Source organism: Gallus gallus, chromosome 2 (genome assembly GCF_016699485.2).
Source record: "Gallus gallus isolate bGalGal1 chromosome 2, bGalGal1.mat.broiler.GRCg7b, whole genome shotgun sequence".
In the NCBI taxonomy this organism is placed as follows: Eukaryota; Metazoa; Chordata; class Aves; order Galliformes; family Phasianidae; genus Gallus; species Gallus gallus.
The window spans coordinates 45,312,591-45,338,248 of record NC_052533.1 but is presented as its reverse complement, the minus strand read 5'-3'; the positions used below and the strand labels follow the sequence as shown (position 1 = coordinate 45,338,248).

General features: G+C 42.8%; 1 protein-coding gene and 1 non-coding gene across 48 annotated transcripts in view; both read right to left on the bottom strand.

The window, feature by feature from the left end:
- ARPP21 (cAMP regulated phosphoprotein 21) overlaps positions 1 to 25,658 on the bottom strand; it is a 187,208-nt gene that overhangs the window by 125,755 nt on the left and 35,795 nt on the right. For 22 of the 47 annotated variants that reach the window (XM_015281698.4, XM_046929692.1, XM_046929690.1 and 19 more), the window contains exon 1: positions 5,537 to 5,690. The exons of 3 other annotated variants lie outside the window; for them this stretch is intronic. The gene's annotated coding sequence lies outside the window, so the exon portion shown is untranslated. Of the gene's footprint in view, positions 1 to 4,156; positions 4,330 to 4,410; positions 4,763 to 5,048; positions 5,691 to 25,658 lie in introns of those variants that run through there. 22 more of the 47 variants (XM_040696051.2, XM_046929715.1, XM_015281699.4 and 19 more) reach the window with 6 other exon arrangements.
- MIR1607 (microRNA 1607) lies at positions 6,049 to 6,127 on the bottom strand. Its single transcript, NR_035093.1, has one exon. It is a non-coding gene; the product is annotated as a microRNA 1607 (primary transcript).

Genomic DNA, 25,658 nt, shown 5'->3' with positions numbered 1-25,658 from the left:
CTGAGAGCAGTCAATCGGTATGTATTTATGTTTAACTGTAGACTCCAAACAAAAGGCAAAAAGACTTGAGAAATGAAAACACTACTTAGCAGCAGGGAAAGAAGCTCTGTTTTTCTTATTGCTGATTATTTCTGAACACCCTCCTGCTGACCATTAAGCCTTCTTTTGACTTAGAGCTTTAAGGCATCTGATTTAGGAGGAGGCAGCTTGCTCAGTTGGAAGATGTTCCTATGATTCCCCAATTTTAAGCACAGGCAGTGTATAAACAGCTCATACATAAATCATAGCATTGCCTGGGACTAAATGAGAAATAAACTCAAAAGCATTAAAATACAAGAACACTTTACATAGGACTTTCCTTTCTCACAGTACTCTTCTTGTTAACTGTGGCTCCAGGCCTAAAAAGATCCAACAGCGAGCATCAGATTTGGAGAAACAAGCGTAAGGGTGTCCCAGCTGCTCAGTGGGTAACATTTTCTTCCACCTTCAAAAATGCACCTTTACATACTTCAACGTATGTTATGTGAACAAGTTGGCTCTGAGAAAAGTCTTCCAGTTACTGCCTCCATATAATGCCAGAGACCAGAAAACATCCTAAATCCCCTGCTGCTTCAGAAAGTCATTGGATATCCAAATCATAAATTTCAAATTCCCAGCTGTCACTGCCTAACTATGCCTTCTGCGTTTCAGCTAAGTCATACTGCATGACATTATCACTCTCTCACACTTCATAGCCTCTCCAGCATTAACAGAAAAACCCACAGCTAGCAGGTTGTCTGGAATGTTTCACGTTTACCACACCAGAAATTAAATCTACATAACCCTTATGAACTCACTTTTGTAAAATAGGTTATTCGGTTTACTCCTCATTTTTTTTCCTGTATTTCCCCTCCATGTTTAGGACAATTCTTTCCTTCAGCAAAAGGGAATTTAGGTGTAAGAAAAAGGAAAGCCATATTTTCGCATACTGGCTTATAACTCAGGAATCCAGAACGGTCTAAAACGGCTTAAGAATTTCACCACAAATGAAAAAATAAATATTTCAATGAAAGGACACTTTTTCAGCAACTCCCTTTTTCAAGGAACCTTAGCAAAATGTACTGGTAACAGATTACCCGAAATCACAACAGTAAAAAAGAAAGTAGCAGCACTGCAATGCTGCTAACAGGTGGAAGCGGGCAAATGCGGCAGGACATTATAGAAGTCCTTTCTTTTCTCCTGGAAGTGACATCAAGAGCCCCAGTACCCCTCCCCACATGTGAATGTAATACATAACTTTGCATTACACATGCCACACATTAAGTATTAAATGAGACTATTCACGTGTTATTATAAATTAAGATAATCTAAAAAGGAAAAACGTAAGAGACCTCTACACATAGGCGGTCTTTCTAAATTGAGTTCTTTGCAATGCAGCATCAAGATCATGTACTGCAGAAGTATCGTATGCAATAACGTGGAGCCTCAAAACTGTAATTACTTCAGAAATGCAAGGAAACAATGAGTGCTTCAGCCCCAAAGACCTGCAACTTAGTAGTCTGGACCTTCACTGACAAAGGAGAACTCACGGCATAAATCCCTCACAGACATTATTCACCAAGAAAGAAGTCTGAATTAAAAAGTTGGCTTTTTATTTTTTTTTCTTAATTTCTTTTCCTAATGAATTGTGTGTACACACTGGCATAGTCAACAATAGCCACAGTGGTCTGTATATGGCGGAGTTAGTGTCTTCTTCTTAACTAAGAACCCAAGAAAAACGTATCTTGTCCATTAACAGCAACCAGTATGCCCACCTGAAATCATAGGTGCCTTCACCAATTCCAAAAGAAAACACGATCAAGCATGAGGCATTCCTTTCTCTTGTCCTAAAGGTATTTTTTAATCATCAAATTAGATGGAAATGTAATACTTGTAATAATTCTAAACGTAAGCATTTAAACTTATTTACATGTTTCCCAAAGTTACCATTTCAAATATAAGGTGTAAAAACTATAGACCAGAAGCAGCAATTAGATGGGGAGTCTTTCCCTCCAGGGATGACTGGCATACAACTGGGGACTGGAAAAGGTCTTGTTTACAGGCTCTGTCAAAAACGAGAAGTGTGACCCGACGTGGTTTGCATAATTTCTCTGCAATTCTATTTATCCAGCCTTAAAATGGCGAAAATTCAACTTACCTGGATTGCAGTTTGTCACCAAAACAGAACCTGCTCTAGAAACGCATGCCGCCATACAGATACAAAGACATTCACACACAGCACTTTGCACTCTTCCAAATCAAATCCTTTCCACTGGAATGTACGCAGCCTTTGCTGTGCACTCCTTATTACTCGTTTGATGAATGTTTCAATCTTCTAGAAGAAAAAGTGACCCATTTGCATGACTTACTACCTGCTGAGGACATTAATAATAGAACTTCAAATCTAATAAATGAACAAGCAGGGGACAAACGCATTTTGCAAGTTTATTATGCTGTAGTTACATTACTTCTCAACTCGCCAATCTTTAATGGTGTTTTTGAAAATAAGTTGCTTAATATGAACAGCATGTCCTTTAAATAATCATGTAGGTTACAAATCCTCTTTACAACTGAGCGAATAAGCTGAGATGGGAGCACTCAGTGGATCGTTTGTGAGCAGACCGTATAAACAAGGGTTTGCCAATCTGCCAAAATCATTTTCCTGCTCTGAAATTAATGCCATCAAAACTGATAATACTACTCGAAGCCCATTATGGATCCTGTACGTTACAAGCAGAGAGACATATCATCAGCTGGTGTAAACTGACACTGTTCTTAAACCCTATGGAACTACACTGATTCACAGCTGCTAAAGATTTGTCCCTGGGTCTTTCTTTAGCACTGACAAAACCATGAAACCAAACTCTGGATGCACTTCCAAATTTAAAGCTCCCATTGACTACAGTGAGAGCGATGCATGAAGGAGGAAATGAAGACTGCAAGCAAGCCATCCTAGATGAGCACACATTTTCCCCCTCCCTCTGTTTATTCTAAGTTTCACGCTAGTTGTTAAAATTGTAACCTGGGAGGAAACCAAGAGCAAGGTGAATTTTAAGATTTCTTTGGTTCCTTTGATGTACTCACTGAAACTCTATCTGGTAACAGTGATTTGTTGAGACAAGTCCAGTTTGCTGCGATCGTGCAAATAACCCCAGTGAAGCCCACAGGAAAAGCAGCGCCATCAAGAAAACATGATTTGACCCACACTGTTACACCAGTAGGATAAAGTTTCAAAGTGGCTGCAGCACTGTTCTTGCATCCCTCTGTGATCTATCCTTGCACCTGCGTTAAAATTACGTTTCTTCTATCCTCCTCAAGCAGTTTTTCCTCCAAGGATATGATGTAGCGAACCCACAGCCGAGCAACCTCCATCCGCATGCCCAGCCCCAAGGCAGTCAGGACTGCCACAGAGCCTGAAAAGGGATTTTGCAGGAGGGGTACTGAGATGTTTCTTAGACCCCCATCCTGTAAAACTGTAGGCAACACAGAGAAAATACATTTGTTTTTACAGAGAACATCCTTACACAAGGCTAGTTTCTCTACGTGATTCCGAGGATGGTAGCAGATAGCCAGTGCATGTATTTCTGACTGCAGATACGTGGAACCAAACAAGGCAGTCTTTGAGAACCATCCCCGCACATCTCGCATAATGGCACACGCTGTAGTTATCTAGAGGTATTTGCTTTACACAAAGTATCTCAGGCGGTTTTACAGCCTTCTGCGAATACTGCATGCAACAATGAAAACTCAGAACTCCTGCTTCAGGAAGCTACCGGTAAGAACATAAACAGTCATTAAAATGGGTTAGCACTGCATTCACATGCAAAGAAGAAAAAGAAGATTTTAAAAGCGTTCCCTCACACCACTCTACTGCAAGACATTTCAGCATCAAAAAGTAAAATGGAGCATTCCTCAACTTAAACAGATCCAAATACGAGCGTATTTATCAACAGCACAGAGCAGAAATCATTTTCTAGCTACAGTTCGTTCCTTACAACTTCCTTCCTAAAGAAAATAAAATCATTTTAGATACCACAGAACAGTTTGGCTTAAGAGCAGCTCATCGCTCGGCTTTCCGCACAACCGCCTTTCCTTTCGATAACTGTAACGGAGGCATATGAGGGATTTCCATTTTTACCTTTGCATTTCTCCTTTTCCAGTATCCATAACCAATCATCGCTCTGCTCTTCCATTATGCTCGGTATATCGCAGAGTGAGAAGCATCTTCAATAAATAGTATTAAAAATAGCACACACCCGGTCTCCCCGCCGGAGCATGCTCCGACAGCGCTGACACCTCAGCTCTCAAGGTAACCATGCCCAGCTGGGAGCTGGGAGGCAAGCCCTGTGCGAGATTAGCAGTGTGCAAGCCTAATTGCGCACGCAAACTTGCCTCGATCCGTGACGAAGGCTGCTAAAACAAAAAGCGGCGTGCAGTTAAGTGATGCGACGGGAAAGTTGCGGGTCAGTTTACAGGCGTTCTTCCCCCTCCCCAGAGCTCAGCTTCGACGCTTTGAGCTCACCTAAAACTCACATATGGCATTTTGGAGCGGGTCAGGCAGCGAACGCGCCAAGCTCACGCAAACCCAGCCAAGCGCCAAGGCAAGGAGGCCAAACAGGTGACCCACACACACACACGCACACACACACCTGCGCTGCTCCGTGGCTCCTTTGTTCCATCTCAGCGCGCTCACCGGAACGCAACACGGCGGAGGGCTGCACGCACCTGAGAGCAGCGGGCGCACAAACGGCGCCGACACCCGCACGCATCCATCCCCCCGCTGGTGCAGGCAATGAGCGAACGCACAACACAACAGTAATTAACAACACCGCACAATGGCTGCGCCGGGTGAGCACGTCCGTAGACCCGCAAGCGGCACCGCTAAAGGCACAAACAAGCACGCGGCGCTGCACTGACCACAGTAACGCTGTTTTAATGCAAGCGGGCTGCTGGGATGCCTGAGAAGCGCGCCGTAACGCCCGGCTCCCCTCACTGCATGCAAGAACAGCAGAAAAAAAAAAGATGCTCACGAGGCTCCAAGTGACCCTTTCCCCTCAAGTCACCACCCTCCAGAACAATGCTTTCCTCTAGCAACGCAGAGCGCATTCCTCGATGCCGCCGAGTGAAAGTTTGGGTTTTTCCGCGTGTTTCACACCGTTCTCCTCCTGGCACACCGCCCCCCGCTCCCCGCGGCCCCCGGCTGCCCACCTGCCTCTCGCACACCGCCCCGCACCCGGCAGCCCGGCTCCGGCACCTCCCGTCCCTCCCCGCCGGACTGCCGATGACACACAGCGTCGTTCTTCCCCCCTCTGAGGCAAACCGCTGCCGCCCTCTCCCCGGCCCCGCCCGCAGCCCAGCGCCCGGGGCAGCGCCGGGGCGCGCGGCACCGGCGGGGCGACAGAAAGCACGCTGGAACGAAAAAATAAACGTAAATCTCAACAACAAAGGCCACCGCGCCGCACGAGCGCCTGCGGATTTCTGGCTTGCTCTCGGTTTCGTTCTCTCGTGTTGTCGTTACCTTGCCTGATAAGGGATGTGCCCAGCGTCCCGCCGGCCCGGTGTCTGCGCTCGGCGCGGGGCCGCCCGCTGCGTGTACGGTGCCGCGGCCGCGCCGCCGTTACAGCGCAGCGCCCGTCTTCCTGCCAGACATGGTCTCTTCCTCCGCCTCCGCCGCGGGAGGAGATCCGCCGCCGGCCGAACGCGGTGCCGCGGCGCCGCCCGACCCGCCGCCTCCCGCCCGGGCCGGCTCCTCTCGCCGGGCTGTACCGCCTGCCCGCCTCGGCGCTGCCTGCCCTCGCCCCGGATCCCCTCCGCGCCTTCCCGCGTCCCCTCTGGCTCGCTCTCCCTCCCGCCCGTCCCCTGTCCTTTATCTGCCGCGCTCCCGGCTGTACTGTCTGTCTGCGAGTCTCTCCCTCTCCTTTCTCTCTCTCCCCGCCCACGCAGCGTGGTGCGCCTCGGACCGCAGACAGCGGCGCGCTGCTCGCCGGCTCCGCGCTCGCCGCGCTCAGCGCCGCCGCTCCGGCTCGCGCCGCCTCGGCCACCTCGCAGGAGCCGCGGGCTCCGCCGCCATGGCGCGCCCGACCCCTCCCGCCCCTCTCTCCTCACAGACACCGCGGCCGGGCGGCTCCTCTCTCTCTCGGCCCGGCCCCGAGGCCGTGTCCCTCCGTGCGCCTGTGTGTGCGCGCGGTGCTGCTCCTCCGGTCACACCCCGGCCCTCCCCAGCAGCCCGGCCCCAGCCGGGAGCTCACACAAAGCGCCGGTCAGCGATAACGAGGCGAGGGCCCGTTCATCACCTCATACCCTCGCCGCGCGCTCCCACCCGCGCCCCATCGCCCCCCAGGCCTAAAAACACAGCCCCCGATTCCAGCCTTAGTGAAGGTGTGTGTGGGGGGACTGTTTTGATCACTAGATTTGCCAGAGAAATCTGACAGCGCCTGCAGCGCTGAGCCGAGCTGCTGAAGGGGGTGGGGGGGTACACTGCAGCGGAGTTTGGGTGGTAGCAGATGAGCCACTCAAAATGGGGCACATGATCCCCATCTCTTCCCCTCCCCCTGCCGGGACCCGAGGATGGGACTTCTCCAGGAGCCTCCCGCACACCCGTCAGGGTGCGGGGAAACAGCACCGCACCGGCAAACGCTTTTCCAACACGCCAAACCTCTGCCATCTGCTCTGAAAATCACAGCTCATTTTGCTCAGCTGAATACATCCAGGCATTCCTTCTGCACCGGGCGAGGAAAGGGCCTTTACCTCTGCGCTAGGCGGCTATTAACGTGCAGGGAAATTATAGCAGTGCAGCGCCAAATGCAAATGCTGTAGATCAATCAGGGTGGATCCAGCAGTTCAGCTGCTGGAAGTGAATAGCCGTGCGTCTGTGCAGTGCCCTCCACCGCAGTCACCTGAAAGGGGCAGCAGCGTTGGCACTGGCTGCAATTAGCAATCCCACAGATGAAAAATAAACAGTCCGTCAGCGTAACGCAACGAGGTGCTAGAAAATACAGTCATCATTTCTGTCTGCAGTGATACGAATAGCCCGACTCCCACAGACAGATAATTCTAATTTAAAATATGCTGTGAAAAAAATGCGCTCTTTTTATTAGATGCTTTCAACAATTCCCTGTTTCCAAATAGAGTTTTCTGCACCTTAGTGACTGCAGAACTCACGCACCACTCGAATGCAGACTGAAGGTGTGTGTGTGTGGTGGGACAGGGGGGTTGTTTAGTGGGCATTATCCCAGCACCCCTGGAATCCCTCCTTCCCCTTACAAGTGAGCACCTGCCATCACCAAGGACCGCTGAACAGGGTCAGGCTGGAAGAATACAGTGAGCACCGAACCACGCTGGGCAGCGCGTTAGCAGAGTCCTGGTGCACGCCTCCAGTGATCACAGGCATTCAGCCAAGGACACCGAGACCCATGTGCTAATGCACCTCCTGATGTGGTTGACTCCTATGATGGACACACGTGGCTCCATCTGTGCTTGATTTCGTTGTTTAACATATCCCCCTGCTACGTGATACAGGTTGCACCTGATGGCAAGAAGAGTGACAGAAAGGCTGTAAGACAGCGTTACACCGAAGCTTGCAATAGCTGGTGACTGGGGCAGGACCCGTTCTTGGCTTTTAAGTGTTTTTTCAGCTAAAGTTCATGGCTATCAAAGATGCGTTGAAGATGTGCTGAAATGCAGAGCACCTCACTTGGCTGCTGCACATCATTCTAAGCAGCCTGCCAACGAAGAGGGAGAGACCTCAGGCTGCAGCAAGACATGAAAGGTACTCACTCAATACAGACCTCAAGCAGCCTGCAAAAGGGGTCAAGGGGATACTTCACAGCTTTGCCCCAGTCATTAGGCACAATGGAAAAGAACAGCCACGTGCCCACAGCTTCTCCCCCACAGCTTGGATCCTGGAGTGCTCTCGCAGTGGGAAGCACTGAAGCTATTTATCAGCTCTGAAAATAGATAAAAATTCATCCAAACTGTAGGCCTGGAAGTTCACTCCCCTTTCTCCTGTGTGGCAGGATGTTTGGGGCAAGCTACCAAGTGCTAAAGGATGCCAGCTTCAGCAACAACAAAGGAGAAATGGGAAATAAGCAAATAAATAAATAAATGACGCTCATCCTAGCTACTGTTTCAGCTCCGAATGGCACGCAGCATCAGGCACAGCACATGTGAGGCGGTGACACTGCCTCCCTTTGTTGAGAAGTCACCCCAGATCTTTTAGGAGCCAGTCCTGAATCCATCTGTGGAGGTACTTAAGGCCAAACTGGATGGGGCCCTGGGAAGCCTGATCTGTGGGTGGCAGCCCTGCCCACGGCAGTGGTTTGGAACTGGGTGGGCTTTAATGTCCCTTCCAACTCAGGCCATTCTATGATTCTAACAGGGTATGCATCTTGCTTCCCCTCTTCCGGACTTTTTTGTGCGGAAAGAAAAATCACAAAATCACAGTCACTGCATAATCACAGTCTCTAAGAAGTGGGAAACCATGGCAATGGTTTGCTGCCGTCTGTGCTGGTTGGTAGGCATGCATAGGGATAACTGTCCATTTAAACCTCATGGAAGTCATCAGGATCTGTGTGTTTAAACAGGGTCAGAATATGATAAACTCTTCAGATCTCTGACACCTTTTCCTGTCTGTCACACAGTACTTCTCCAAGGACTTTCTGGAACGAAGCAGTTAACTTGCAGCACATGCTTTCACTGTACCTACACAAAATTCCAACAGGCAGCACAAAACTTGAGTTATTTGTGAAACATCACAGCAGATTATAATACTTCCTCACTGTAAGCACACTTTGTAACTGCATTTACTCAATTTCACTTAGAAATCAAGAAAACATTAGTGGGCTTTCAAAACCAGAATCAGATCGGAAGTATATGATGTTGGACAAACATACAGGGATTCATGCAGTTCTGCAGCCACAGGAGACTCCTGTAATAGAAGGCATGCAGTGTTTCTTAATAAAAGCTTGCATGACTGGTTGCACATTTCTTCTTCCTCTAGTCATTTTTCAGTGAAAGAAAGCTACTGTGTAGTCTCTGGTGTTTTGGAGTTACGCAATGATTCAGATTAAGGCACTGCAGTATAATAACCTAACTGTGGATGTATTTTATCATTATCTTCTGCAAAAGAGATCAGCCTTAGCAGTTTGTTTTAAAGCTTTTTTTTTTCCCCCCTCCGTTTTTATGTCCTATGTGTTACAAACAAATTAATCATGCATAATTTGCAGATGGACTTAAAAATACTGCACTTCTATTTAAAACAGCTCTTTACAAAATGTAAATATAGCTAAATCACTCTGGTTCTCAGACACTTCTCAGGGAGAGCTGAAATATTTATTCCAGCGACAGCGCCACAAGTAAAGGAAAATTAACCAAGCGATTTGTGTACAACTTGAATTGTATTTCAGATTTGACAAAGAAAAAATGAAGCTTTGTACTATTCCCACTGAAGTCTGTGAGAATTTTGCAATGGACTTCATTAGGATTAAGATCATGTACCTAAATCTAAGACTCTGCCTTTGGAGGAAGATCAATGAACAACCCTTTAAAAATATAATCTGTTGCTAGAGGGGCTGAGGAAGATATTTTTTTCCCCACAAAAAGGAACGCATCGTTTCTTTGTGTTTGACATTTCAAATCCCCTCTTAGTTTCTTTTAGAAATCTCAAAATGTTTGATGTACCATATCTATATATCTTGAAAAGGATATTCCAGTATAGAGTTCTCACCCCACAAAAAAAAAAGTGTCTTCTGATCCCCCTTCTAAGACCAGAAACTGCAGTTCTTTCTCAGCTGTGACTTGCAGAGAAAAATGAGCAGGAATTTGAACTGTAGCCTTGAGCTAGCATTGGTGCAAATAGGCACTTCTGTACAAGCTTTTTGCTTCATTTATGCTTATAGGCAGGAGGACTGAGGGCTTTCAGGTCACTGTGTTGGAGGGAAAGTGGACTGCTTTACGGATTAAACGGTGGCTGGCAGCTTGCAAAGGATGCTCAACAGTAAGTCACAGGCCACACAGAGGGCTCACCTGGTATTCTCACTCAGACACACTGCCAACAACATTTAAAGAACTTGGACAGGTTAAATAATTCAGACAGGGAACTGTTCTCAGTTGTTCTGGGTGTAAGCACATCTCTGATGTAGAAACTAAGCATCATGTTGGGTTTTTTTTTCTTTGTAATGTATATGTGCAGTGTGCATGTTTGAGTAGAGAGACGAGATGTACAGTGGTGAGTGAATGAAAGCAATAAGAAGAGAGAATCAGCTGGTGAATGCTGTGAGCTGTGGTGTTAGAATGGGGCAGCAAGAAACTGGTGAGAAAAGAGGAGAAGTTCAAGGCTAGTTATCTTGCTATCTGTGACTTATCATGGGCAACACGCACTACCTACTTAGATTAGAGGTACTGTAGGGGAGTAATCAAGCTGAGGAAATTCCAAGATCTTTCAGTATGATTTATGAGTTTTAATAATCTGATGGCTCGGGGTCACCTAAGAGCCCAGGAACTGCTTGGATCAGAAGTATGAGTGGCTCTGAGGAAGCTTAGGACAAACACAGCATCTCCAGGGGAGTACTTACAGTCATCAGCATAGGAGCCATAACAATCAGAACTTCTCTAGCACAAAGCAGTTTCCCTTCAAGACTTCACCAAGAAAAGTCATTATTGCAGCCCCTTCTCTAAAGCAAAGCATGAGAGTATAGCTTTCCTCCCAGCATGTCTAGAGAGCAGACAAGCTTTGGTGACAATTTTCAGCTATCACAATCACATACAAGTAGGACAGACTTCCAAAAGTACGTGGCCTCTCTCTCTGCTAAACCATCACTAAACCTACATCATCTGTCCTTAAGTATCCTGGCAGAAAGGAAGCCAGGAGATCAAGGGGCTTCCTGTCTGAACAAGTGGATCTGGGAAATTATAGAGACAGAAAAAAAGCAATTTTAAGGGAGGAATCCTCATTTACCTTCTAGAAATTCTGCCACAGCAATATTAAGAATAGCAGTAAAACACGGTTCTAGGACTGTAGGCTTGGTTTAACACTCAAAAGTAATGCCAGATATGTTTTACAGATGATCATACCGGCTGTAAGTAGACAGAGAACAATTATACAGGCTGTGAGGTATTTCTTTTCAGCTATCTATTTCATGTTGTCAGTCTTGGTAATGTTCACCAGTTCTTTGTTCTGCATTTTGATCAGGGCAAATAGATGTAACCCAATGTACTGCCCATTAAACAGGCAGTGCCACTGTGTAGATCAGGTATGATAAGAAAACCTGGAGACTGAAGCTGGTGAATTATCTGGAGGTGAAGAAAACATGAATTGCTGTGCCAAACAGTTCCCGTAACCCAGAGGACTCAACAATTTCTTTCTTTAAAATCCCTCTGAACACGCTGCCCTCTTAACTTCTGCTTCTAGAAGCATCTAGTATTCTCTGAAATACATGTTTTGAATGGAACATCTTCAGAAAAGGCTCCCACTAGACCCAAACCTACCTTGCAGATATTTTCACAAGTAATTTAGTAATACACCAGTAGGCTGATATTCTTCAACCAGATACCTTTTTTTTTTCAGTTTTCCTTCTCTCCTCTCCTCTCCTCTCCTCTCCTCTCCTCTCCTCTCCTCTCCTCTCCTCTCCTCTCCTCTCCTCTCCTCTCCTCTCCTCTCCTCTCCTCTCCTCTCCTCTCCTCTCCTCTCCTCTCCTCTCCTCTCCTCTCCTCTCCTCTCCTCTCCTCTCCTCTTCTTTTTTTTTTTTTTTTAAAGAATAGTGTTTAATTTCCCCCCAGAAATTTCCCCCTCAGAACCTCTAGCAAGGATCCCGGCCTTGGCATCTTTGTAAGCTGGGTGAGTTGTTTTTGTGCAGCCCACCCTACATCACTGCAGTATGCTCTCAGGCTCACATTTATCAGAAAGCTACATTACCAGCCTCCAGTGAGCAGAATACATGCATACATTAATCCTGGGACTGCACCAGCTATTGTACAAAGCAAATCAACTGGGGACCTCCCAGCTACTGGCTTTGACATCTGTCCAGCTGCTCCCACCTCAGGCTTCCTGCAGATGCAGCTGCAAGCTTGGATTGCTGACTCAGGACCATACACGAAGGAAAGGAGACCAGCACATCTCGTTGAAGAGGCTTGGAAATTGTTGCTGTTTTAGGATCCTCAGTTTGAAGTATGCTTTCAGAAGAAGGTTTGGATTTTCTAAAGCAACTCCCAACTTGGTAGAAATAATATTTGAGTATAAAGAGGTAAAAGTAGCGTGATGACTTCAAGATGTGGCTGCTAGTATCATGAATAGTCACATCTTAAACACTACTGTAGCGGTATTAATTAAAAGAGAAGACTACAAAAAATACTTCATACTTAGACAAGGATGAACCTGCCACGTCACAAACTAACTCTCCAGATCTGTCCTCTATACACAAATTTATGATATGAATGTTGGAAATACGCTAAATGTAAGGAAAAGAAAGTCTAGCTCTCATTCCGTAAAATTATGACCATCTGTGCTTCACCCACCCACCCTCATGCAGCTTTATTAACCTGCTCAGTAAGAGCAGCAGCAAAGAACAGGCAGTGAAGTTCATACACTGGTCATGATCTCTGCACAAGGGGAGATGAGGAGACCATCCGCAGCAGAGGGAGTGAGGAGTGTAGCGTATTTCGCTGACAGAGAGGTTTCCCTCACAATCCACATGAAAAAAAAGCAGTTGCCCTCTTCAAGGCCACATCATGCTTTATGTGCAAAACAGCGTGCAGATGTGCCAAAGAACAGAAGCAACTTGAAGATTCAAAAATGAGAAGCAAATAAACAAAGAGCCTACGCTTTTCTAAATCATGCTTGCCAAAAACAGCACTTTACAAACTACTGGAGGCAATGTAGGACTGCCTCTTTTCATACTTCATGTACCAACAGCACATTAGTCATCTTGGTGCTTGGTAAATATGACCAAGAAAGGCACAGATGTAATCATAATGCTCATAGTCAGCATGACTCTGCTTAGGACATTCGTATCCAAAACCTCCAACTGAGGCAGCAGCCCTGTAGCAAACAGGGAAGAATTAGGAACAGGAAGAATTCCTGCTATGTGTCATTTTAACAACCTCTCAAGTTGTGTCAGTTGTGATAAAACTAGCAAAAATGGGGTCTTTGTCATCTGACTTGGAACTCTCTGGGGGTTTTCAAGGAGCTCTGGGTTACAGCCCTACTGAGAGGTTTTTGGAATCCATGTGATAAGGCATGGGGGTCGCTGTGTTCACTGGCCTCTTCGTGGGCTCTCTGTCCCCAGGCTGAGTGTTGTAACAGCCTTAGAATGTGCCCTGTACCTGTGAGCAGAGCACGTTGCTTTCCAGCGCACCTTCACCTCTCCAGCTTCACTGATCCCAGCTTCACAGGGCCAGTGCTCCAAACACTTCCATCAGAATACGAGTTTGGCTGGCATCAATTTAGCAATCTGCAGTGTTTCTCTCAAACACTTTCAAGTCAACTTTTACATAGGTTCCTCTGCTGCCAGAAAGAGACGCTAAGGAATGTATGGCTGCTTATGTAAAAATTAGGTCCATTCATCACAAAGTGAGTAGAGACACATGAAACATTGGCTCAGACTGAATGCTGAGAGACACTTAAGCTTCCAGTACTTTGAGGTCTTGCACTGGAGTCTAAGCATAGTTATTTCTCAGCCATAGGTCTGAAATAATACAGTTCCCCCAGATTTTCTCCAGCTGCCGTCTTTTTGCTTTGCCTTGCCTTATCCTCTAGACATATTTAAATTTTCCTTTGTTTGGAATCTACATTTTTTCACGCCCTGAAATTATAGCCTTTGCAATGTGCAATACTGTAGAAAGTCCCCTCATTGAAAGAGCAGAACATGGTACAATTTTAGAATCATATAATTTCCAGCATAATTGTTAAATCATTTTCTTCCTTTTCTCCCTCCCCCTCTCTTCTTTCTTTCTTTTTTTCCCCTCCAAAGGGAAAGAAAGATTCAAAGTGCACATCCAGAGGGAAAGAATGAGACAGACAGAAAACTTAACAACTTCGTAATACCATGCTACACTGCACCTCACATTTACTGCAACAACAATCCTGCATCAATGACAGGACTCCCTGTCTATTGCTTCAGTCACTCAGTGCTGGACTCCGTTCTCTGCAAGGTACTGTTGGTTCACAAATGCAACCTTCCTTGTGTGTTTGTGACATTGTATTCCCAAATATCGCATCATAAAAGTGTTAAAATAAAGCTGTTCCTAACATTTTCCTGTGCACCATCTGGGCCTTGCGAGAGAGCTGACATTATCTGTCAAACTAAAGATAACCACATTTTCTCTCTTTTGTGTCGTTAATGTTTGTCATCGCAAATTTCACTTTAATGCTCCGATTACATTATGACATTCTTACAAACTGAATGGCACTAATGACTTTCATTATTATTTACACACTTCCTTAATTATAAGGCTCTCCCTCTCATTCACAACATGTTCTCCCTCATAACACTCCGATATAAAGCTAATGAATTTTAAACTTTCTATTACATAAAAGCTCGTGATTAATTACCCAGCTTCCTGGTCTCTTTATGAGGCACAATGCAGGCCTCTCCTGTGGTGTTGTAGCAAAGGGGGAGAAGTATGCAACTTTTATTCCCTCCTCGGCGAAAGCAAATAGAGAGATAAATAGAGTTGCTTTCTCTTTAAAGCACCATATGCAAATTTAATTGAAAACAAATATACATCAAACCATTCCTCAGGAGAAATCTAAATCTCTCTATATTAGCGACATGTAGTAAACAGGATAATAATGCCTATTATTATCATCTTTAATTTTTCATGACAACAGTTTTTTAATCTAGTTCAAGTAAATGAGACAGTAGAAGTAAAAACATGTGGCTTTTACATAAGACATCCGAGTGTTATACGCTGTATCGCCAAGATCAACTATTTATGTGTTTTTAATTATTCAAAATACCAGACTCCTTCACTGATAAAAAAGACAAGACAAAAGCCCAAGGTTGCTCCACACCAAATGAAGGGCGGTTGTGACAAATATAAATTACTGCACTTTACACTGACAAAGGTGACACAATAAACCAGAGCCTAGAAGACTTTGAAAGATGTTGGGGGGGCACCAAGCAGCCCAGAGCTGAAATTCAGAGCTCAGTACCTAGACTGCAGCCTGTACCAGTGCCTGCACGAGCTGCATGCGTCTCAGTGCCTGTGCTGCCAACAGCAATCGGATTCTTGCAGACAAATTTAAATTTGCTGACAGCCAAGGGGAAAAAAATGGGTTAATTAAAGTATGGCTATTCCCATCCCATTTGCTTGCTACGAAACTTGACCTTAAGATTATCGAGTACCTGTGCATATGAAAAAGTTATTTCCTGCCAACCCAAGGGGAGTTTCCTTTTATGCCTCTCTCCTGTTAGTAAAGAAGGGAGCCAATATCTATGCAAATATACACATAATTCGAATATGAGTATAGTCCCAGTTGGGACTAAAGTACATCCTGTCCTGTCTTGTCTGAATCAATGCCTGGCCAGGTATAAATGGCACACCACTGACACCAAGCAAGGGGACACTAAGCAAGAGGAAGATTGATTTGCCAAAGCCGTTTACTTACGTATTACCTTTATATTAACTCCTACTTCTGATTTAACAGATAAGAAAATTGGGTTTGTTGTGAAAAAAAGCTCCTTCAGCTTCTTCTTCTTCTTCTTCTTCTTTTTTTTTTTTTTTTTTTAATACTATAAATTTCTAATCACTTTCCAGTATCACGGAAAACTCTGGAAGCAAATTAAAATAAATAATTCCCTGAAGGTTCAGTATAATGCAATGACCTTTGCGAGGTGATACCCTACTTTGGTCCGCTTTCAAACACCTCTTGATTCATATGGCAACTATGTGGTCCTACAGAGCAAACAGCTTAAAAAGAAAATTTCCGAGGGCCTAATTCAAGGCTCAAAGAGTAGACTGTATGATAATCCTGCTATCTTTACATTCCAAGGCTGCTACTTATCAGAATTTGAGTTATGTGAATTCTAAAACTCTCTAGCATCAGAGGATGTCTTGCAGTTTAAAACAACAACAACCACCACCACCACGTTAAAGGAATAAAAAAATCCATCCTTCCATTCTCTTTAATACTATCTTGTCTTTTACATTCAAACACTTGTGACATTTTGGACAGAGCCTGTTAAGCTTTCACAAGGGGCCTGATTATACTCTTCAGTCATATTTTTGTGCCCATCATGAAATTTCAGAACAATTGAGAGTCAACTGAATGCATGTACACAAAAAATCCTTTGAACAGAGTAAGAAAAGCCTAAAATGCTCTTGAAAGATTGGTTCGTGACCCTAATTTCTGTTTTACTTGTTGATAGTTTACATGGCAGATGATCTTTCTTGAAATACAATTGGATAATGAACTTCAGTCAACATCACTCCATGTAAGATAGTTTTTCTGTTAGATACGTTCCTCTGGAAAACCTATGCATTTGCCAGTATTCTCTGGAAATAATTGTACTCTAAAGAAAATGATGGAGTCCTTGGACTGCTTAATGTACTTCACTGTTAATAATAGCACTTGAAAGAAGAAATGAGACATCACAGAGCAAGATACAAACATAATAAACCAGCTGAGCCAATCCTCGTACAAAGATATAAAGACTACCAGAGAAGGCTGATAATTATGTCAGAAGAGTTAAAATTAGTTGCAGCTTTGCAAGTAGTATAAGGGTTTGAAGTTACAGTCCTAAGGCTTACTTCTAAGGCAGAGCAAGCTTATGGAAGTTTACAGCCCATATAGTATGACAAGTAAAACACAAGTGTACCTTACGTGGCATTAACCTTATGCTATATAGTTATCCACAGTAATTTTGTTTATTGTAACTATTACGCTTGGAAGTTCTGTTTGTTTAAGGCAATTAAATATGCTTACATCACAACATTCTCTTGAAAAGGAATTAGATGCCAATCTTCTGAGATTCCTTATGAAGAAGAAGAGGTTTATTAAACAATTTGAAAGTGAGATAGGCATGATGGGCAGGAGCCTTGTTACGTATCTCTGACTCTACAGGGGGGCTTGTGATCTACTGATTTTATGGCCATGTGAAGCATGGAACTTCCTTTTGTCTCACCTTTTCTCTGAATGTTCTGAGAGCTTTATAGCTCACCTGTAAATGACAGAGAGAGAAGTGTTACGTACTCATAGGGACATGGCAGAGAGAAAGGTGAGATGCCACTACAAGAAGTAATTAGTGGCAGTGGGGAGTAATCTGCTGCAGCTTGTTCTTGCAATTGATTTTGTTGTTACATGCTATGAGATCTCCACAGCTAAAGAAAGATGAGCCATGCATCACCTGCGAACGCTGCGTGTGAAGCAACATCATTAAGCAGGAGTTACGTCTTGACTTCAAATATCAAGGCTCTCATCCTGATTCTGCCTTTAATTTAGTGCATAACTTTGAGCAATTCGACCCATTTCCTGATGCCACTGATTATCCTTCACACCTGTTTCTTCTGATCTTTCCTGTGGCTATTGTAATTCTAGGTAAAGGACTATCCATCACCGAAGGTTTACATAATGGCAGTCTGCAAAAATATAGCATCCCACGTCCTAGTCTGAAAATAGCCTCATTGAAGACGACAAGACTTCTACATTGATCACAGCAGCAATCTCGGTTGCCAATAATATCATCTGTATGTATTCTTCTGAAATGTTTGGTATCGATCAACACAGTTTTTAAAAGCACAAACAATAAATTATTCATTTTGATTTATAAAGTAGTTAGTATTTATCACAGACAGAGCACTTCTACACAAATCAGAATGCTTCAGGAAAAAAAAAAAAAAAGCCAAAAATAAACCAGATCAGATTTTCCCTGTATTATAACCGTAATTACTTTCCTATACACATAAGCCAAAGTGGGAATCTCTTTCCTAAAATACCAAAGAAAAGAGACAAGCCTTGCAGACCAAGAAAACCATTGAAACCCATTAAAGAAAGTGCCTTCAAGGAAAACATCTCACTAATAGCTTCCCTGCATTAAAGGCAAAAGAGTCCCTGACTGTTTCTAATACAAGTCCATGGACAAACACTAGTAAATCTGTAGGAGCAAAATTACAATTACAATTTACAAATTAAATCTTTTGGTGGAACTGCGCATCACTCGAGGACCTAGATGAATTTGATTCTGGGCAGATCAAGATAGACACAGACATTTGGAAATACTGCAAATAAGACTCTTAGGTTATTATAACCTGCTACAAGGAGAAGCACACACTAAAGAGATGAATTTTGGGAAAAAAAAATAATAATGTGCTGCAGTAAAATCTTAGCTGTATAACTAATTTCTTCTTGTGTGTATAATTCTTACTATTCGTACAATGCCTGTATTTTTCACGTCCTGCTTTTCTTCAGAAGCTGGCATCTTTTAAGATTGACTGCAGGGATGGGGCAGGTACCCAGCTTTGCATACGTGAGCATCACAGCCAAAATCAGCATGCTTATTTCCATAACAGCAGCAGGAGGGTCATAACATGGCCACCAGTAGAAGTATCATAATCCCCTAAATAGCAGAGTTTTTTCCTTTTAACTTCTGTACCCAACAACTTTTTCTAAGGTGAGCATTTCTCCAATGTCCCCTGGAAGTTTTATGTCAGCTTCTGTGCATTCAATTGTTTTGCTTTTGCTCCTCAGCAAACGTGATGGTAGTTGGTAAATCCACACATCCGTTCAAGAAAAAGAGCAGAATTAAGCAGACTTCTCTGTGGCTTTTACATAATGCCTGTAAAAGAGGCAGCCAACAGCTGCCACACCCACATCTCTAGAAGATGCTCTGCTTAAAGCACAAGAGAAATCAGATTTTCCAGTGATGCTGGACTTCACTCACAAAGCATTAGGGCAGCATGCCTTGTAGGTCCTCAAGTTTCATGTTTTGTACTTTCTGCTTCTTTTCTATCATCAAGCATAAAGTTATGCTTTACCTCTAAAAAAATTAGAAGCTCTTTCAGACTTCATTTGCCCTTCTTTTCCTCCGTGTTCCCATCCTGTGCCCCATGCACCCCTCCTTTCTCCTTTTCCTTCTCCCTCTCTCCATATTCATGCCGGAGGATATACCATGACGAGGTTCTCTAATCAATCGTCTGACTCATTGCCTTATGGTAGAATATTGCCATGGCTAATGACTAATATGACTGCAGGATTTCCAAATGTCATCTTATTGGATCTTACAGATTGCTTATTAACTATTTTTTAGCCTTACCAGGGTTAGTAAGTAGAGTAGTAAAATAAAGCAGTATGATTTAGCACAGTAAACTCATTTCTTAGCAGCTGATTTCTAATTATAGGTGTAGCCCAAATAAGCCGTAATAGGACATTACATCTCCTAACTGAAAAACAATCCGTTTGCAAGCAGCTTTTCTTTATGATACTCAAAATGTTCATCCACACAATGAATAGCAAAAAAAAAAAAAATAGTGGATGAATCTAATTCTTGGGAGATGGCAATTGATGTTTACATTCATACTGTGATTCACTAGAAAAGAAATGTGTGAAACTCCCAAGGCAAACAAATACTGTTAGATGCATTTTGTTTGTTGATTTTTGTTCGTGCATACCAAACATTTTTTTTCTTCCACATCACAATCTTTTGAGGAGAAAAGGAGTAGCACAGCACATTTTCTCCCTGCAACTCCTTCATCCCTGCAACTGAAGCTAATATTTTTCTTTTGAGTTAAATGCATTTATGTGACGATGGTGACTTAGACTGATGTGAAAACAACATACTTTGAATACTGAGACTTTTCCACACTGATAAGGAATTAATCCAAAAAGCAGTAACAGTGATCACAAGGAGAACTGTAGATGAATTTAAAATCTGACAATGCACAGACAATGCTGGGCTGTAATCCTAATAGTGTCTAAACACATCTAGCATTATTTACAGACACATATATTACTTCTGTTTTTCATTCCTCGCCACACTCATTTACATAGTATGGAACTGCAGACATTCTCACTCTTTTGCATTTTCCAATTCCTACACTGTCATGAACAAAGAACTTGCTAATCAGAGGATTTTGGTACTTCCTCTGGGCACTCAGCTGTTACATTCCTGCACTTGGACCATTTCTGAAAGCACAGTTATATTCTACTAGTTCTCCCGAACATAATTAATTCCAACATTTCCCAGGTATCACTTTACAAATACACGTTGATACCTTTTTGATCAACTCATCACCTCTCCACTGAAGATGAAATGACATCGATGTGAAACAAACATCCTCAGAGCTTTAGTGAAAGGGGTGAAGGGCTTGGGAGTGTTAGTTCTTCACTGCAGAGTGTCAATGAATTAACAAGCTGTATTGTCTGCAGCGTAAAAGAATAGAGCCTGTAGCTAGAGCAGGAGACAGTGTCAAAATGGGAAGGGTACTGTAAAGATTAGTATGTTAGAAGACTAATGAATAATGTCACATGGCCTTAAACTTGCTAATCTCATTGAGACAGCTCGTTAGATCATCAGATTGCCCAGCTGAGAAACCTGCTTCCATTACTGCTGTGCTTGTGGTGTCAAACCCAATTACTGTTTCTTCAGACGAGTTTTCATTCCTCAGTGATGGAAATGCAACTGGAAAAAAAAAATGCCAGGGAGCTGGATTTGTTTCCCTTTCACTAGCAGGGTTTTCTCTCTACTTGGGTACCACAAACAGAAGAAACACACAAGATAGGTGCTAGTGACACCCGCAGCTCTGTCTCTTCCCCACAGCCCTGCAGGCTCCAGCTTCTCTAGCACACAGCTTCCATCTCAGAAGCAATGAGAAGCTTCACCATATTCAAACTGACAAATACGACACAGTAGAAACATTTCCACCTGAACCAGGAAGGATCTACTGGCAGCCCTCAAATCAGCCGCAGCAGGGTATGGCCTCCTTCCCTCTACCAGTTTTTCTAGTTCATTCTGTATGTATGGGTTGGCTTTTTTTCCAAAGCTGGGGATGCAAATGTTACCACTGCTGACTCCATCCTGTTGTTTCATCTTGGCACAGTCTCATCAGTGTGCCTTAACTCATTATATGGTAAAAGTCCCTTCATTACCAACATTTGCTCCAAAGGCAGCCCCTTCTAGAAGAAGGCAAAATTCTGGCAGGTGAGGTGAAATCAGAGCACTGCTGAATTCATGCTGCTGATTTCACCTGAGCCTAATTTTTTACTGGCCATCTTTACAGGAGCATTATACAACACCGGGTAAGGTTTAAAAATTGCTCATTTCATGGTATGTAATGAAAAACTTCTATCTTAGCTTCATGCGGTGCACCTAATAAACTGCTGTAGAAAACTGCTGAAATATTAGTGCTATTAAGTTATCTCCATATTTAAGAGTAAACACTGCAGTAGTCTGTGGGGCTTTTTTTGACTCAAATGCAAGACTTTCCAGTTGCTGAGTTTGTAGTGACATTTTCAATGCTCCTGAAACAATAAGAGGTGAACCTGCGAATTTGAAGTAGTGACCATCAATACGATTTGAGAAATATTATATTAAAACTTACATTTCGAGCCCATCATCCTCACGGAGCTGATACTTAGCACATACTCAGTCATCATCTTATTTATCGTTTTTCCTACTATGTGAAAGAACTCATCTTGTTCTGGCTGTGGACTATCCAAAAGCATGCTATTAAACCCCTCACTTAATAAGATAAGCAGTTTCTAATGGGATTTAGAATTCTAGGTGCAATGCAGTCAACATCAAACATTGGCATAAACCTCTTGCAGTAAAAGTCATGTTTCCTATCAGAAGGGGAGAAAGAGGTTGTTTGCTTGTCTGTAGAGCAGCCGTAGCTCCTTATAGCAAAGGTTCTACACTCAGGAATATGCTGGTAATTAACTTGGGATGCTGTCAAAGAATCCCACTGAACTGAAATGCAGTTGATTTCTTCCAGGTTTTTAGCAGCCAGATTATCTGAATGTTCAGTTTCTCATCTGTTATACAATTGATTCTTTATTCTGAGTCATTTGGTAACCTCTAAAAATAGTTAATTCTTCTTGAATTAGCAGCACAATGTTATAGATCATGTAGACAGAAAAGCATATCTCTTTCCCGCTGCATAGCCAAAGTGCTACAGGGCTCCAGCATCAGAAAGTCATTGCAGCGTATCATAACTGTAACAGATGTTACTGCAGGCCGCTCTGAGAGCTAGAAGGAAAATAAAAGAAGGAAAAGCAATGGATTACAGGCTAAAACAATTCCTTGATTCCACAGTAAAACACTGTGTGCATGAAGGTGGGCTGTGAGGTAAATGCTATGTTTATTGTGGCTTACTGCTGGGGCACAGTAACTAATTTTTCAGTTCAGTACTCAGCTGCTTTAATGCACCTGAAGCAGAAGGTGATACCATTCTGAGCAACAGAGGAACTATCTGCTGTGCAAACAAACCCCTGTTTCTGATGGAATCAAAACTTCAAGTTCCAGATCTTCCAGTGATGTCCAGCAGATTCAAGTCCCAGGAACAGAGGAATACACTCATTTGTTGTGCTGTGGTACTACTAAACTATTATCCAATATTCAGCAGTAGGTGTTTTTTCTAGGATTATTCCCTCAGGTAAATTAGATTATCTTTTGTTTTGCTTTTTTAGCTACGTGATATGTCTCAAGAGAATTATTTTTCAGTAAAAACATTTGAAATCAACTCAGCAAGCTGGTGAAATGAGAAACAGCAGCTGGGAAAATTGCAGAAGTCCAAGTAAAAGTACGTTTTAAAACATAATTTAATCAAAGGCAGACAAGATCAGTCATGAAGTTAGAAAGAACTTTCAAATGAATGACAAGCCACTGTTAACTAGCCAAGCTTTGCTGAGAAAACAAACCAATTTGTCTGAAAACAAAGAAGAAGAGAACCGTGCTGGAATGTCATGCATACAATATAATAACAATCGCTGCAATTAATGCATGAAAGAAGAAAACAAATGTACATTTTTTCATTGTTGTTGCAGTTTGTGGGAAACCCTAGCATTTTCCACATAATGCTTGATAAAAAGAAACATTTAGTAACTCTTATCTCACATTCCCCTTTCTCTTATTGTAGGGGGTCATAATATTCATGAGATGTAATACAGACTATAAGTCATCGTTGAGAAGGCAAATAGGTTCATTTTCCTTATCCATTTCAGGCCTTTCTGTTTGTTGCTATTCTTTGATAATAAGTTGCCATGGGACAGTTTTCTGGCCCTACCCTGTCTGCTCATTTTTGCAGAGTGCTAGGAACATTAATCTCCTTTTTTCTTTGTTGTTGTTCTGTCAAAAGGGACTTCAGTGGAAGAAAGCTTATCCATTTCTACCTTTACACTGGGAGAGCCTTCTCAGTGGGGCTGGAAGAAAGGATTGCTTTAGAATCATAGAATCGCTATCCAGACTCTCTTTGAGAATTATAACATGGTCAAACCTCCTCTACTGTCTGGAGTGAGAGCATTACATGGGTGAAGCTCCTCTGCAATAAGCTGCCTTTTCCTACAGGTTACCAGCCCAGGAAGATTAAAGGACTGCAGAAGTGAAGGAAGTTATAGTGGTCTTCTTGTCCAGCATCTTCTATGGCCAGCTAGTAACCAGCAGCTCTACAGCATGCTATATCCTAGTTTCAGGAACAGTTTCCACTGAGAAATTTGTTCTCCCTCTTGGTAGCAACTTACAAAAAGAGATCTGGGATCTCTTTTTCCTGAGATCTGCTGTGCCACTGTTAGGGAAAAACGTTTTTTCTTGAGTTTAATGCGGCTACATTTCCTGTACAGGAAGGGACGTTTGGGATATACACATATACAAATACTTAGAATTCACTACAGCAGACCTGACCCTACCAGGATAATGAAATGAACTAAAGGAAATACACAAATAACTGTTTTTTAGCACCAAACCTCTGATATTTTTCCACGTAAGTGACCGAGATCCAAGTTCATGAAGTCTGCTAATAGCCAATAGTACTTTAATATCATGTAGAAGAGCACTTCTCCAATGTTCATTGTCCCCATTTATATATCTCATAGGTCCGGCAATACAGAAGTTCCTCATCTACCTGTTTGCAACCATTTTATTGCTTTATAGACTTCTGTATCTCCACTGAGTCTTTCTATTTATAAAGTAAACAAGTTTTTCACTTCATACAAGAGCCCTTCTACGCCTTTATTCATCATTGTCATTCCTTCCCCAAACTCCCTCTAATCCCACAGAATCCACTAAAATAGTGACCTGTTCTATTCCAGAGGAAAGTGTAATTCTGAACTGGTAACAACATGTCAACAATTATTTTTATTGTTCCAAATTACACTCCTAATGAACCCTAATTCATCGCATTCCTAATTTATAACCATAGATGCACATTGCCAATAAGCCTGCATTTATACATCCATTTTACCATCCTACTACTGTTAATAAAAAAAATCCTATGAGGACTGGCTAGCAAACAAAAGACCTTTTTTGAAAGATTGCCAAAGTTTTCAACAGCCCACTTCAACAAAGCTCTCAAATATTTGAAGGTAGAAATATGAGAGAAAGGGTGCACAAACCACACAGAAACAAAAACTTCAACTCTCTCCCTAGGCTCTCCCCAGTCTCTCCATGACCGTGAAGTCACCAGTAGCTCAGATGTAGATCCTAGCCTGAATCAAGGCAAGCCATCAAACTTCCCTTCTCTCTTTTCTGTGATAAAGACTAATAGATCATTGAGATGCAATTTTCTTTTTTGAAGAACAGTTTCAAGAGCCTTTCTCAGACTTCCAAATACTTTATTATGCAGCTTATATTTTAGTTTCAGCCCAAATATTTCGATCCAATGCTTTCTTTGTCCATATACCCACATATATACATTAATATTGAATATAGAGAATTTGGTGATGCAGTAAGATTTGGGTATAACCTTCCTACAAAACACAATTTTAAGATAAACAGTCTAAATGGCCTTTTGTTGAGGCAGTTTATTTCAGGCAATTAGAAACCAGTGAAATCTGTAATGGCATAAAGCCAATACCATTTCTAATAATCTGATTGTGTGCTAAGCGTTCTTCGCTTTGTTATATTTTCACATTGCAGCTTTCTGTATTTTTTCACTTCTTCTGTTTCATTCTGTGAGGCAAAAGATGAAAGGAAAATGAACTTCAGTACAGACCGAGCTTGAGTGAAGCAGTTGATTGTCTCTGGAGAGAGTTATTGTGAAAACTCTGGTAGTTCTCAATTGTTTCATGAAAACTAATTATTGTTAAATGGCATATTAAAATCCTGTGTGTATAATCATGGTGTATGTATTACACAGTCTTCACTTAAGGTTGAAAAAACAACTTAGGAAGAAGACCTTGCATGAATCTACAGTCATTTATTTTATACTTTTTTATGATTTACTGAAACATATTCTTCACCAAATGCAGTTATACAAATAGCAATTCAGTTAAATGCACATGGAAGCATCTGAAGGCTGCAGTCTCCCCTAAAGAGATGTGTAGAGAGTATTTCACTCAACCTCTTGTGGTTTTAGATAAAGAAGGCATCTTTTGTTTACTTCTGGATAGTCAAACCTTTTGGCACAAGGCCACGCTGCAAGGCTTACATATACATATGTGTGTGAATATATACACACAAACACATGAACAAATGCAAGTTAGAAACTCCCCCTCC